Source organism: Capricornis sumatraensis, chromosome 18 (assembly GCF_032405125.1).
Source record: "Capricornis sumatraensis isolate serow.1 chromosome 18, serow.2, whole genome shotgun sequence".
NCBI classification, from domain to species: Eukaryota; Metazoa; Chordata; class Mammalia; order Artiodactyla; family Bovidae; genus Capricornis; species Capricornis sumatraensis.
In genome coordinates this window covers 41,522,292-41,536,583 of record NC_091086.1, presented here as the reverse complement: position 1 = coordinate 41,536,583, position 14,292 = coordinate 41,522,292, and the positions used below count along the sequence as shown (strand labels likewise).

The window sequence follows — 14,292 nt, the reverse complement described above, 5'->3', positions numbered from 1 at the left end:
AGTCCGGTCAGACTCTTTGTGACCCTTAGGACTGTAGACCCCCAGGCTCCTCTGTCCATGGGATTTTCCAGGCAAGATTACTGGAGTGGGTTGTTATGCCCTCCTCCAGGGGATCTTTCCCACCCAGGGATCAAATCCTTATCTCTTACATCTCCTGCATCTGTAGGCAGGTGGGTTCTTTACCACTAGTACTGTCTGGGAAGCCCCCAAGTCACAGGTGTGAGGCCAAAAAGGGAAGAAAAAGAAACCAAATCCTCTCTGTGACAGTTTAGTGGGTGGAGCCAAAGCTGCATGAAACCTCAGGAGAAAAATTAATACCTCACTTGGAAGTGCTGAGGAACAAAGAAATGAAAAAATGTGAGGAAGGCAAAAATCTACATTTTGCAACTGTTGTTAAGATGGGGAGTTGCACCATTTCTGGAGAATACCAGGTGTCTGTGTAGAGAGAAGTTAAGTAAGCTCCTATTCCAATTCCCTGCTCTAAAAATTTGCTCCATTTACTGTATTGTCCTCAGATAGATGATACATCTGATAAGAACAGATACTACACTTGATCTTAACCAAAAGGCCTGGAAGGGATTCTTTCCTGTAATTCTTGAGCCATTATTTCAGCCCTATTTCCTGCTGCACCTAATCAATGCTGGGTTGTTTTAGAATGCCTATTGCTTTGGTCTTATGAATCCATATTTTTTTTCCTCCTGAGTTTAATCTTTTTCTTTTTTTTTTCTTTCTTGTCTGTGACTGTGTTACCCATTTTGAGAAGTTGTGAGTGGTCTTGCTGAGAGAAGCAAATAAGGGCCAACCTGATATTTTGAAAGGATACAAACTACTCTCCCCCTACCTAAAAAATTAAAGAAAGAAAACAGAAGGACTTTTAGGGCTAGGGTTCATTTTCCTATAAACAAATATAAATAGGAGAGAGAGATGGGTATATGGTATGATATATAGCTATATCTATATGTATATGTATGGTGTGAATACATAAGATAGACTTCTTTTTACTGTAGTAAGCAGAATTTATGCAGAATTCTGCCATGTGGTGAAATCAAGAGACTTCCTAGGCTAAATACTCTGCAAGAATTTTCTGCAAGGAAAAATTTGTTGTTTTTGTTTAGTCGCTAAGTAGTGTCCAACTCTTTTGCTACCCCATGGACTGTTGCCCACCAGGCTCCTCTGTCCATGAGATTTCCCAGGCAAAAATACTGGAGTGAGTTGCCATTTCCTTCTCCAGGGGATTTTCTTGATCGAACACATGTCTCCCGCATTGGCAGGCAGATTCTTTACCACTCAGCCATCAGGGAAGCCCAAGGAAAAACTAAAAGACACCAAACAAGCAAACATACACCCAACCTTCCAGATCCTCCCTGGATCCTTCTGTTTATCACTGTTCCCCTGACCACAATGTATGGCATTTTACTTTTGAGCTCTGTGTGAAGACCTGCCCGGGACATTAAAATGGGAGTGGGATCAACTCTGTCCTGTAATCATTTTTAACTGGTTCTGTAAACAAGCCTAGTTTATGGGCTTATCATTAAAAGGCATTTTTGTTTGATTGCCACTTTAAGATGAACTCATTGGGGAAGATATTGTTTTCCTGCTGTGGAAGAATAGTATCAGGCATAATGACGTTTCTGGTCATTCTAATTTTATAAAATGAGACCCCCAAATCTCTTAAGTCTTATTTCAGAAATTAGGATCTTCAGTCATAATACGTTAATTAACTCCAATTTGCATTCGCAAATAAGATGTCCTTCATTTGCTAGAGCTGGAAATGGACAAGTTTGTCTTTGGAGAAAAGGATGCGATGAACTTCTTGCCTCTTTGTTCATCTTTCTCATCAGTCAATAGCTGTTCTTTCTGACTTTGAGGTTGAAGATAGGAAAGGAAAGACCAAAAGGAAAGAAAAAAACCTACTTAACTGTGCTGTCTGTAAGCTGCCTTCTTGTTTTCAGAGCCTCACAGATGGTCCTCCAGACTCCCAACCTGCTTGGCTTTCAGAGGACAGCAGTTCTCCTCACCTCTGACCTACTGTTCCCTTCACCTCGCAGCCTCCGATTTTTCTGGTCCTTCGTCTTGCAGAGATCTTCTCCAACCCAATTCCCTGTCCTCTGGCAGAAGTTCTTTTATGCATGTCTTTAGGATCCCACATAAAAGGACCCCAGACATCTCCACCTGGCTATAGGCAGCACGGATCTTGACTTGCAGTCAAAGGGGGACAAAGTTATTTCCTAAGCACAGTTCTCTCTGCTCCCCCAGAGCACCAGAAGGGCTTTAGTATGTGTCAGAGGAACCTCCCAAACTCAGCAACAGAAGCAGTTTCTCTTAGAGTTTCTCCTTTGAAAGCTCTCCTACTAAACTCCAAGGCAGGAGTCTGCCTCACACTCTCTCCTTGTCCCAGAGTGGAGGGTAGAACTCACAGTAAGACTTTCTCTATCTCAAAGTGTTGAGCTAGTTGCTCAGTATTGTCCAACTCTTTGCAACCCCATGGACTGTAGCCCACCAGGCTCCTCCTAGCCATTCCCTCCTCCAAGGGATTTTCTGACCCAGGAATCAAACCCTGGTCTCCTGCATCTCAGGCAGATTTTTTTACAGCCTGAGCCACCAGGCAAACCCTCTCTATCTAAAACTTTCTCTTAAATCTCCCTCTTAATTTCCAGTTGGGGAATCTTTATACCCTTGAAGTGGATGTGGTGAGGTTGCTCAGTCATGTCCGACTCCTTGCAACCCCATGCACTGTAGCCCACCAGGCTCCTCCATTCATGGAATTTTCCAGGCAAGAGTACTGGAGTGGGTTGCCCTTTCCTTCTGCAGGGGATCTTCCCAACCCAGGGATCAAACCTGGATCTCCTGCAGGCAGATGCTTTACCATCTGAGCCATCAAGGAAGCCCCAAAGTGGGTGAAGGCCCCAAATAATGTACCTGATTCCATGCAATTTAGAAATTTGCATCTTGATTTTCAGTTTCTCCCCTCACTTGATATCTGAGGTTCTTTACATGGCATCAGCTGAACTTTTCATTTGATACATTTAATATTATGTGTCATGTCTTTTCAGTGACCTCTGCCCCTTTTAGCACCTTCCCTGGAAATTTCCGTGTTCGTATGCTGCATACTCTCTCAGGTCCCTAAAGTATGCCACTTCCTGGGGCTTAGCCTTCCTTGGTTCTCCTCATCCCTTTTTGACGTCTTACCTGTTCCAGTCGCCCCTTCCCCCATAAGCACCCCCATCATATTATAGATTTGGGGTTCCAGCCTCAAAGCTCTGCTCTTTGCTAAGGGAGCTGCGGTGCCTCTTGGGAATGCTGTGTCCTGTGTTCTTAATCCACATCGGCACTGGGCATGTTCATACACTGTCAGCTGAAAGTGACAACTTGACTCAGAAGTTTTCTAAATTTGGGAATGGTTTGTTATTGTTCTTCTTGCTTTTACTTCTTAGTAAAACCCTTTTTACCAACTAAATAGCTCAATTCATTTGCTAGTAAAAATTTCAAACAAATAAACTAGGAGTAAGTGGGAATAGAGTGAGAGTGAGGTCTGGGAGACCACCCATCTGGCGTCCTCCACAGCTCTACAGGCACTGATAAAGGAGCCCGGGGCTTCAGGAAACACACTTGGAAAATCTTGACTTTAAAATAAAACGTGACTTTTAAAACAGGAGCAAAGCATGGAAGATTGATTTAGGGGAAGACTGTGTGCCCTACAGTCCTTCAGAAGTCACACCATATGGGCTTCTGCCTCCTCTCTATGAAAATGAGTGAATGCTCGTGCCCCTGGCCCCGCTTCCCTGCTTACTTCTGATGCAATCAGCCTCTAAATGCCCCCTCTTGGTGAGATCTCAGTGCACTTTGGAATTTTGTTTATTTATTTCTCTAAAACCCAAACTTCTGAAATGGAATCCCTATGACGAGACTCATAAAGGCAAGTGAGTCTTTTCTTTAAAAACAAAACAAAACAAAAAACCCCTAAACTAAAACCAAACAGTTTTCAAAACTTTATTCTTTGGATTATGTTTATGGCATTTTAATGCCATTCCTTAAATCTCTAAACCCTATGAACTGCTGAGACTTGAACAGACTAATTATGCTGCTGGCTTTTTGAAACTTGACTGCCAGGGACTATGTTATTGCTTTGAGTTTTAAAAGAAGAGCCAAAATATCCCTTTACCTTTCCCAGGTCATTTTTCTCCTGTCAACTTTTCCTGTACTGACACTGTGACATAGACATCATCTGGCCAACACAGAGGAATGGGCTCTACCCTTTAGCTGTCCCACCCCCCAGCCACGCGGGTGTTTACCCATTCTCATACGTATTCAGATTTTCTGGTCGGGCATGTGGAGCAAGTCAAGTGGTTGCTTCTTAGGGAGGTATCGGCAGGATGACTCCACTTTATTTCGGATGAGCAGGAGGATTCATGAAGACTAGAAGGAAAAGGATTCAGAAGTAACACTGGAAAAAGAAAATCATCTCTTTTCTCCCCTACAATCCTTTCTCTGTTGGTGACTCCAAAAGAGCTGGTGTTTAGGAAATAGGACTATTAAGGGATCAGGTCTATTGAGTAAAATATGCTACCATGATCCTGACAGGCCACACACTAGGGATGACCAGAGTTGGAAAGGCCTGGACACACAAAAATTTTGACATGATTATCTTGCATTGTCTGCACTTTATCCCTGGGAGGAACAAAGTCCAGAGCTGGTGGTGGGGTCGGGGGAGCCAATGAGGAGGCTTGTGGGGCTTCTTGTGTGCTTTCCTTACCGCCTGGGGATCCTTGATTGTTGAGCAGTTTGAAGAGAGCTGGGATTCTCAGAGCTTTGCTGAGGAATGACAGAAGACCAATGTGAGCTGCGGAAGCAGCTTTCAGGAGGTGTCTGCTCTGAACAACCTCCTTGGGACATCTTAGGTGGCAAGAAACCCTCTGCGCTAGTTGGAAAACACTGTTTCAAACAATTGTTACCTTTAGAAAGTAACCATTTTTACTTAGAATTTATTTCCAGAGGATGTTGGACTGAAGGATTGATATCTAATGATTAACCTCTAGTAATTAACCTGCAGAAGGCAGAAAGAGGAATCAGAGCTTCATCAGCCAGGATGTCAGCCCAGCTCCTCCACAAACACCCATAAACACCCCGAACCGCTTTTCTCTCTTTTGATGTTTGTAGTTCACACATGCAGCTTGGCACATGAGTATGTACTATCTTACTATCTTGCACAGTGAATGATTGCTTTATGTGCTTGTCTTGACTCCTCAGCAATATATTTCTTAAAGACAGAGAATGAGAACATGTGTTACATTTTTAATGTATCACACAAGGCTTCTCAGCTCAATACTGAGCACAGAATGGGTCCTCAGAAAATCTTGGTTTACTGATCAGTGACTGGCATGTTACAGTAATTATCAAATGCATCGAATAGCCTGATGGCCAAGCTTTAGTCCATTTCAGTTGATTGGCAATACTAACCACAGAAGCAACCCACAGACAATTGGAAACTTGTGGTCAGTTTTATGGCATTCCAGGCAGAGGAACATAATCTGTTCAAAATGCTTAAAGCTAACTTGTATATTAAACATGACTAATTTTTTCTTCCTTGTCACTGAGGAAAAAAAAATTGTTCTTTTGTATTCTCACTGTAATAAAACATAAAAAGTTACACAAATTTTTATGGAGCATTCACATTCCAGCTCTGCTATTTATTGGTTGTGACCTTGAGGAAATTATATAAATTCTGAATAGCTTTCTCTCTTTTTTCTTTTTTTTTTCTTTTCTCTCATCTTCAGACACCATCTGGAGAACTTCTTTGCTTGGAAGTTAAATCTCCCACTCTATACTGTTCAGAAAACTAGCCATTGATGTAATTCAAAATACTTCCACAGACATACACATCTAGATATACATACCTAGATAGAGAATGACGCATAGATAGACAGATGGTAGATAGATGATACATGATAGATTATTCTAATTGCTCTTTTAAGAGGTTAGATTATGACTCACTGACAGTCTAGACCTGGATGGGTTGAAGTGTGCAGTTTGGGCTATATACCTGGGGAAGAACATTGACATTTGTACAAAGAGCCGAAGCATAGAAAATGTGGATGCAAGGAGGGAACCTGAGAGAGGAGAACAGGTGGTCAAACTGGAACATAGGATCAGAAGAGGAGGAAGAGCAGGAGGCCCCCACAGCTAGAGTAGACCAGAAGGAGCTTTGAAGAGAAAAACTACTAGAAAGTTATTAATTTGTTCACCATGGGGTATGTTGGCATCTTTTGCCTTGTGTCTCACCCTTGTGTCTTTAATAAAATACTCTTCAGGGTATTATGCTCCCTGAGCCTTTTCTGTGAAAGTTCTTTCTGTTGGGACTGTTTAGAGGATAAGTTTCACTTTCTTTACCTCTAAAATGATGTAATGATGGGGTTAGAGCATATAAGCAAATGAGCTCATGCTTGTGAAATGTTGGCATATAGTGATTTTTTTAAATTAACATTTTAAATACATTGTGAATTGATTTATCTATTAGTTCATAACTGCCTATGGTTTTACACTTACTATTGGTTAGAATTGCTTTTGTGCAATATCATGAATGTTTGAGAGTGCAGGCATTAGACTCAGACAAACCTGGGTTCAAAGGATGACTCTGCCCCACCCCCACTTTTTGTGAATTCAGGCAAATGCTCTCTCTTTTCTTATTTGTAAAATGGGGATATACCTACATCTTAGTGACATGGTAAAGGGGGAGGGCTAAAGAGGCAGCATTCCAAAGCTGTACACTAAGAGTGCCCACAAGAAAAACGATTGAACATTCAAATGGGGGTAATTGAAGAGATTCTAAGATATGGACAACTTACCAAGTTGTGGGTAGGAAACAACACAATGGCTGGTGCTGTATCCTTAGACCAGCAATAGAAGATCTGAGGGCTGTGGAGAGGAGTAGGGAGGGGGAAGAGAGCAATCTGGAAGAACAGTTGTGTGGAACAGAGAAGAAGGGAGTCACGTGGTGTGGTCCACACTAGTTGCTATCTCTGGGCACAGAGCAGGCGTGGGAAGCAGGACGGAGACTAAGAACAGAGAGGCATGGGAAGTTTCCAGCATAGAAATGACTAACACAATGACCAGTGTGGTAACATGCAATAATTGATTGCACTTATTAAACAGAATGATCTTGAATCTACAGCTGTTTGGTACCTCGAAGAAATCAAAAGAGTATCTCATTTTATATCCCTGGAGAAATCAATTTGATTAAAATATTGGTTCTTGCCAAATTCACCAGGGTTCATTAGAGATCGCTCATATGTAGCTCTTCCTCAGGGGTTAGGGGCAGTGTTTCCAGGTTCCCTGCTAAACTGCTTTTCTCATGACAAGAGTATAAATATGCTTCATGAAGAGGACCTGCACTGCCAGTGATCATATACCCTGGCTTGCTCACTTTCCCTCCATGCTACCCAAGCTGAGGTACCACACCTCTTTCAGCCTCATGTATAAAAATAGTCTTCTATTTTTTGCAGCAACATGGATGGACTTTAATAGTATTATGCTAAGTAAGATAAGTCAGATGGAGAAAGATAAATACCATATGAATTCACTCATATGTGGACTACAAAGACAAAACAAAACAAAACAAAAAAATGAAAAGCCAAAATAAAAGAATTAACCAAGCTAAAACAAACACATAGAAATAGAGAACAGATCAGGGGTTGTCAAAGGGAAAGGGGTAGGGGAGGGTGAAATGGGTAAAGGGAGCAACTGTATAGCGATGGATAGAAAGTAAATTGTTGGTGGTAAGCACACTAAAGCTGAAACTTTAGTACTTTGGCCACCTCATGTGAAGAGCTGAATCACTGGAAAAGACTCTGATGCTGGGAGAGATTGGGGGCAGGAGGAGAAGGGGACAACAGAGGATGAGATGGCTGGATGGCATCACCGACTCAATGGACGTGAGTTTGAGTGAACTCCGGGAATTGGTGATGAACAGGGAAGCCTGGCGTGCTGCGATTCATGGGGTCGCAAAGAGTTGGACACTACTGAGTGACTGAACTAACTGAACCGAACTGAAGCACAGTATAAGGTGGGCCTTACCTAGTAGCTCAGAGGGTAAAGAATCCGCCTGCAATGCATGAGACCTGAGTTTGATCCCTGGGTTGGGAAGATCCTCTGAAGAAGGGAATGGCTATGAACTCCAGTATTCTTGCCTGGAGAATTCCATGGACATAGGAGCCTGGTGGCCTCATCCATAGGACTGCAAAGAGTCAGGCAAGACTGAACGACTAACACTTTGGTGGTCTAGTGAAATGAAAGTCTTAAAAAAAGTCTTCCTAATTTAAAATATACTTGATCTGGGTTTTGGGGCTAGACTCTTAAGTACTTACTTGTGTTCTATTGCCAGTAAAAGTGCTAATAAATAATGTAATTTTCAGTTGTTTTTGATGTTAAAGGAAATAAATGTTCATACTTAAATATCTTTTTCATGTATGAGTTTTAGGATAAAAACATTAAGACCACAAAGATTTCAGTGAAATGAGATAACATTTGTGAAATTATCTGTCACAGGGCCCAGGATATGGAGGCGTCTTAGCAGATGCTTGTTTCCTCCTGGAGGCAGGGGAACTTCTGTTGCTCCTGAACTTGGGGGTGGAGTACACGTTTTACCAAACCTGTTACTCCATTTACACAGTTCTTCCAATTCCATTCAACAGAAGCCATGTGGGCAGTTTGCAAAGTCAGGAGCACTGCCATGAAGATGAGTGATGATTTCTGCAGATTTCCCAAGTGTTCTCCACTATAGCCAACATAAATAATTACACAAATAATTCCTACATTATCTTACAAAGTGCAGTGTTTCATAAACTGTGCTCCAAATCAATGTGAGCATCTGCAATATATCAACTGAAGTCCCTCAAAGGAAATACTTCTTGGTCAGAGAAATTTGGAGAATATGGGGTTAAGTGAGACTAAACAGATTCCAAATTACTGGCCTCCTTTTTGTCTTTTATCTAATAACCTGTGTTGTGAGTATTTTGGACAAAAGTCATACATCTAAGATTTTCTAAACTTTACCACAGAACCATTCTAACCCTCAAGTTCAACTAAACGCACTTGGGAATATCCAGTGTAGTGTAGAAAGGCTGGATTTGATTTTCATGGAATCCTCTAAGTTGACAGAAAAAAATACAATTATCCCCATCTCACAGATAAGACAAAGGAAACTCTCAGCATGATAACTGGCTTCTGCATGGACTGTGAAAAGATGGAGTGAACTAAACTATTAAATAGGTTCTTTTGTGGAGAACTTTAATTTTCATTCCTTTGCAGCATATTGCCATCTGTATTAGTTTCCTATGGCTGCTGAAACCAACCACCACCAACTGGATTTCTAAACAGGGATTTTTTCTCCCTCTCACAGTTCTGAAGGCTCAGAAGGAGAATCTGTTTAAGCCTTCTCCCTGGCTTCTGTCATTGCCAGCATTTTCTAGAGTTCCTTGGCACTCCATTTTCTGCCTTTGTCTTCACATGAGTTTCTTCCCTCGGGTGTGTCTCAGTCTCTCTCTCCTTATAAAGGCACTTACTGGTCACTGGGTTTTCTAATTTACTCTGCTACAGAAAGGCTTGTATGTGCAAGCTTGAAGCCCTCATTTTTCTAGGCTAGAATCAAGTCTTTATTTTATGATCCCAAAGTGATTCTTCTTCACCCCTGCAGTCAGAGGAATTACCTTTGTTTGAATATTTGTCAGCTAATTTATTTCTCTTTATTTGAATTTACCAGAATTCCATGAAATATTCTAAGCAGAACATACCCATTTGATGCAAAGAGGTTGTGATAAGAATTTCTTGATGATTCTCTGGATTTCCATGGTTTTGGGGTCATGCCAAACTTTTGGGACAATCTTGATGAAGCTGTTAGAAGGAGTGTTCTCCCCTTTCAAGACTGCTCAGTCAGTACAGTTTAAGTCTAGAGTTGCTGGCAGCTGTCCTTGTCACTTCTCGGAAGAAGACTAGTGAGCACGGAGCCAACATCCCAACATTGAGGAAGAAAGGAGGAAAAGACAGAGGAGAAGGAGGGTGGGAGAAAAGGGAGGGGAAGGAGAGATCTAATAAACCTAATCATAATATTAGGTTTATGTATAGTTATTCATAATATATATATAATTATAAAACCTAATATAATAAACCTAATCCAGTTGAGGCCCTGGATCCAGCCATCGCTGAACTTCCTTATTATAAAGGACAAAAAAATTATTTTTCATAGGTAGGCTTCTATACTTTGCCTGACATTGTCCAGGCGAATAGAGTATGGTATTCTTTTCATCCAAGTTTAATCTGCCAAAAGTGAAGGAGGTGGAGCTGTGAGCATGCACTTACTTTGGGTAAACGTGTATCCAGCTCAGCTCAGCTCAGTTCAGTTCAGTCGCTCAGTCGTGTCTGGCTCTTTATGACCTCATGAACCGCAGCATGCCAGGCCTCCCTGTCCATCACCAACTCCCGGAGTTCACTCAAACTCATGCCCATTGAGTCGGTGATGCCATCCAACCATCTCATCCTCTGTCGTCCCCTTCTCTTGCTCTCAATCTTTCCCAGCATCATGGACATTTCAAATGAGTCAGCTCTTCGCATGAGGTGGCCAAAGTATTGGAGTTTCAACTTCAACATCATTCCATCCAATGAACACCCAGGGCTGATCTCCTTTAGGATGGACTGGTTGTATCTCCTTGCAGTCCAAGGGACTCTCAAGGGTCTTTGTGTTAGGTCCATTATATGTTATGTCATTTAAGTCTTATACCAACTCTATCAGTTAGGTATTGGTAATGTGTAAATTAAAAAATTAAAACATTAGGATAGTAGTTTTCTTTAACCTGTAAGAATGAAGTTTAAAAATAAAACGAGGATATATGTCTCCTTGTGTTTATATATGTGTATATAAATACATATACATACTCTCTCTCTCTCTCTCTCTCTCTCTCTCTCTCTCTCTCTCTCTCTCTCTCTCTCTCGGGGCTTCCCAGGTGGCGCTAGTGATGAAGAACCCACCTGTCAATGCAGGAGATGTAAGAGACACAGGTTCAATTCCTGGGTCAGGGAAGATCCCCTGGAGGAGGGCATGGAAATCCACTCCCTCCAGAATTCTTGCCTGGAGAATCCCATGTACAGAGGAGACTGGCAGGCTATAGTCCATAGGGGTGCACAGAGTTGGACACAACTGAAGCAACTTAGCACACGTGTGTGTGTGTCTGTGTGTGTTTGTGCATATATATATAGGTCTTCCCAGGTGCCTCAATGGTAAGGAATCTGCCTGCCAATGCAGGAGACACAAGTTCGATCCCTGGATTGGGAAGAGCCCCTGGAGGAAGAAATGGCAACCCATTTCAGTATTCTTGCCTGGAAAATTCTATGGACAGAGGAACCTGGCAGTCTATAGTTCATGGGGCCACAAAGGATTGGACATGACTGGGCACACACCCACACAGGCACATTTATATTGTGAAATAAATGAAATTCATCTGTTAGTGGTGAAGAGTCTTCAGTTCTTTATTTAGAATCAGTGGAAGGGTTTCCACGGTTGTCAACTCACTTGTGCCAGGAAAGTCAACTTTTTAATAAAACCTTTGATTGCACATATAAATATTGAGAAATGCATTGTAATTGTTCCCACAGACAAGTAGTCTGGAAAAAACGACAACAGGAATGTTCTAAATTACTGCAATCAGGTGGAAGAAGGACTGCAGCTGTAAGAATAGAACATCCCTTTCTATGTTGAGTACCTTGGAGGGAAATGTGTGAGGCTTTTACTCTATTTAATGCCCCTGGATGCATGAGTTCCTCTGAAATGGCCATACCATTTAATGTCAAAATGAAGTAGGGGACCTACCAATTACCATACTAAGTAAAGTCAGTCAGTCAGAGAAAGGTAAATATCATGTGATATCGCTTGTATGGGGAATTAAAAAAAAATGATACAAATGAACTTATTTACAAAGCAGACTCACAGACCCAGAAAACAAACTTGCAGTTACCAAAGGGGAAAGGTTGGGGGAAGGGATAAATTAGGAACTGGGGTGAACATATACACACTACTAAATATAAAATGGATAAAAAACAAAGACTTACTGTATAGCAGCAGAAATTCTACTCAGTATTTTATAATACTCTATATGGGAAAAAATGATACCAACTATACATATATGTATATGTATACATATATACATACATATGTACTTTAAATAAATGAAACAAAATAAAAAAAAAATAATGTGGAGTGACCCTACTATGGAAAACAACCCAGTGGCTACATACTTAACAGTTTCTTACCCTTGCCACAACAGGCTATATCAATGCCATTCTCACACATATATATCGAATGCCTAGAATCTTTTAGTGACTTGACATTATCCATAAGGTAAAAGCTCCTTATCTCCAAACTGGAGAGAATGCATGCTCCCGAAGTCCCCTCTGACCAGATCTGACTGTTGTCTGCCTGGCCAGCCTCTTTTCGTCTCCCATGGCTGACACTTCAGCTAAGCCAGTCTGCTTGCAATTACACCAATACATGATACTCTGCAGTGATATGCAGCCTTTGCCTGTGTGTCCCCTCTGTCCCTTGCCCAGCCCCACTTGTTTGACAAGCATCATCTTTTAAAAAAGGTTTTTTTTTTCATTTTTGAATTTTTGCCTATGCTGGGTCTTCATCACTGCACAGGCTTTTCTCCAGCTGCAGTGAGCAGGAGTCACTCTCTAGCTGGGCTGTGAGGGCTTCTCATTCCAGTGGCCTCTCTCTTTGTGCAGCACAGCTTTAGAAGCTGCGGGCTTCAGTGGTTGCAGCTCCTGAGCTCTAGAGCACAGGCTCAATAGTTGTGGTGTACAGCCGCAGCCGCTCTGAGGAATCCTCCTGGACCAGGGATCAAACCTGGGTCTCCTGAATTGGCAAGCAGGTTCTTTACCACTGAGCCACCAGGGAAGTCCCACGAGCATCATCTTAATCTCTTGTAGGGATCTCCTATCTCTGCCAGGCTCCTCCATCCATGGGATTTTCCAGGCAAGAGTACTGGAGTGGGGTGCCATTGCCTTCTCCGTATCTCCTTGATGAGGCACATAAATCCAAGAGTTAATCACCTTGCACCCTGTGCTACATACACCTTTGCTTCCATAAAACATATGTACATTTTTCATTCTGAGATAGTAACGATAACACTTCCATCTAGTATTCACATAAGTGGGGGATTTTGCTTTGGAAAAATAGTCAGTTGTAATATATACAGTCATAGGCTTCGGGATTAGACTGCTACTACTGCTGCTGCTACGTCGCTTCAGTCGTGTCCGACTCTGTGCGACCCCAGAGACGGCAGCCCACCAGGCTCCTCCATCCCTGGGATTCTCCAGGCAAGAACACTGGAGTGGGTTGCCATTTCCTTCTCCAATGCATGAAAGTGAAGAGTGAAAGTGAAGTTGCTCAGTCGTGTCCAACTCTTAGAGACCCCATGGACTGCAGCCTACCAGGCTCCTTCGTCCATGGGATTTTCCAGGCAAGAGTACTGGAGTGGGGTGCCATTCCTAACTCTATCTCTTACTACCCACGAGACCTTGGATATTAATCTTCCTTGGACCTCAGTTTCCTCATCTAACAAATGAGGATGGTAAACACTCCAGGGAAGTTCTGTGAAGATGAATTGAGACAGTCTAAGGCGAATGATTGTTGTCAACAAAAGACATGTTACTTTGTCTATTAACTTAGGGAAGAAGGATGCTCATTGCCAGAAATTGGCCAAAGTAGAGCTAGAGTGTAATTAGCCCATTTTTAGGACACTGCAGAACAACTGTTCTATTTCCCTCTCTTGCTTATGCACATCAGGGTTAAGAACACCAGCCTTGTCAGTCATCCATGGAGACACTATTATCTTGTTGTTTCCAGACTCCCCTAAAGGTTCCAGTCAAATTGTCAGCATCTAGCATTGCTTATTGGGGACACATACAGACCCACATTCTAACGTCTCCCAAATTCTGTGCTCTATTTTGTCACCTGAGCCTTAAACATTTTGCCTGCTTAACTCTGTTGAATAGGTCTAGCTGCTTCTCACCCTGTTTCAAGAATCTTCTTGAGGGAGAATGAGTCAGACATGCTTCTGGCAGGTTATAGTACTCCTGCTATAATCTAAGGATCTCAAACATTAGCCACCAGTCTTTCCTTTGCCTCCTAACCTCTAAGGCACGTCACTGGGCAACCATACAATGGGAACTCTGCAGGTCACAGTGTCTATTCTGAGCCCAGCCAGCTCAGAATGCTCATTTGTGGCTTCTTAACTAGTGTATTTA

General features: G+C 42.1%; 1 pseudogene; it reads right to left on the bottom strand.

Annotated features, from left to right (window-relative positions):
• Nucleotides 1-401: 401 nt before the first annotated feature.
• Nucleotides 402-580, bottom strand: LOC138094741 (U2 spliceosomal RNA; annotated as a pseudogene).
• Nucleotides 581-14,292: the final 13,712 nt, after the last annotated feature.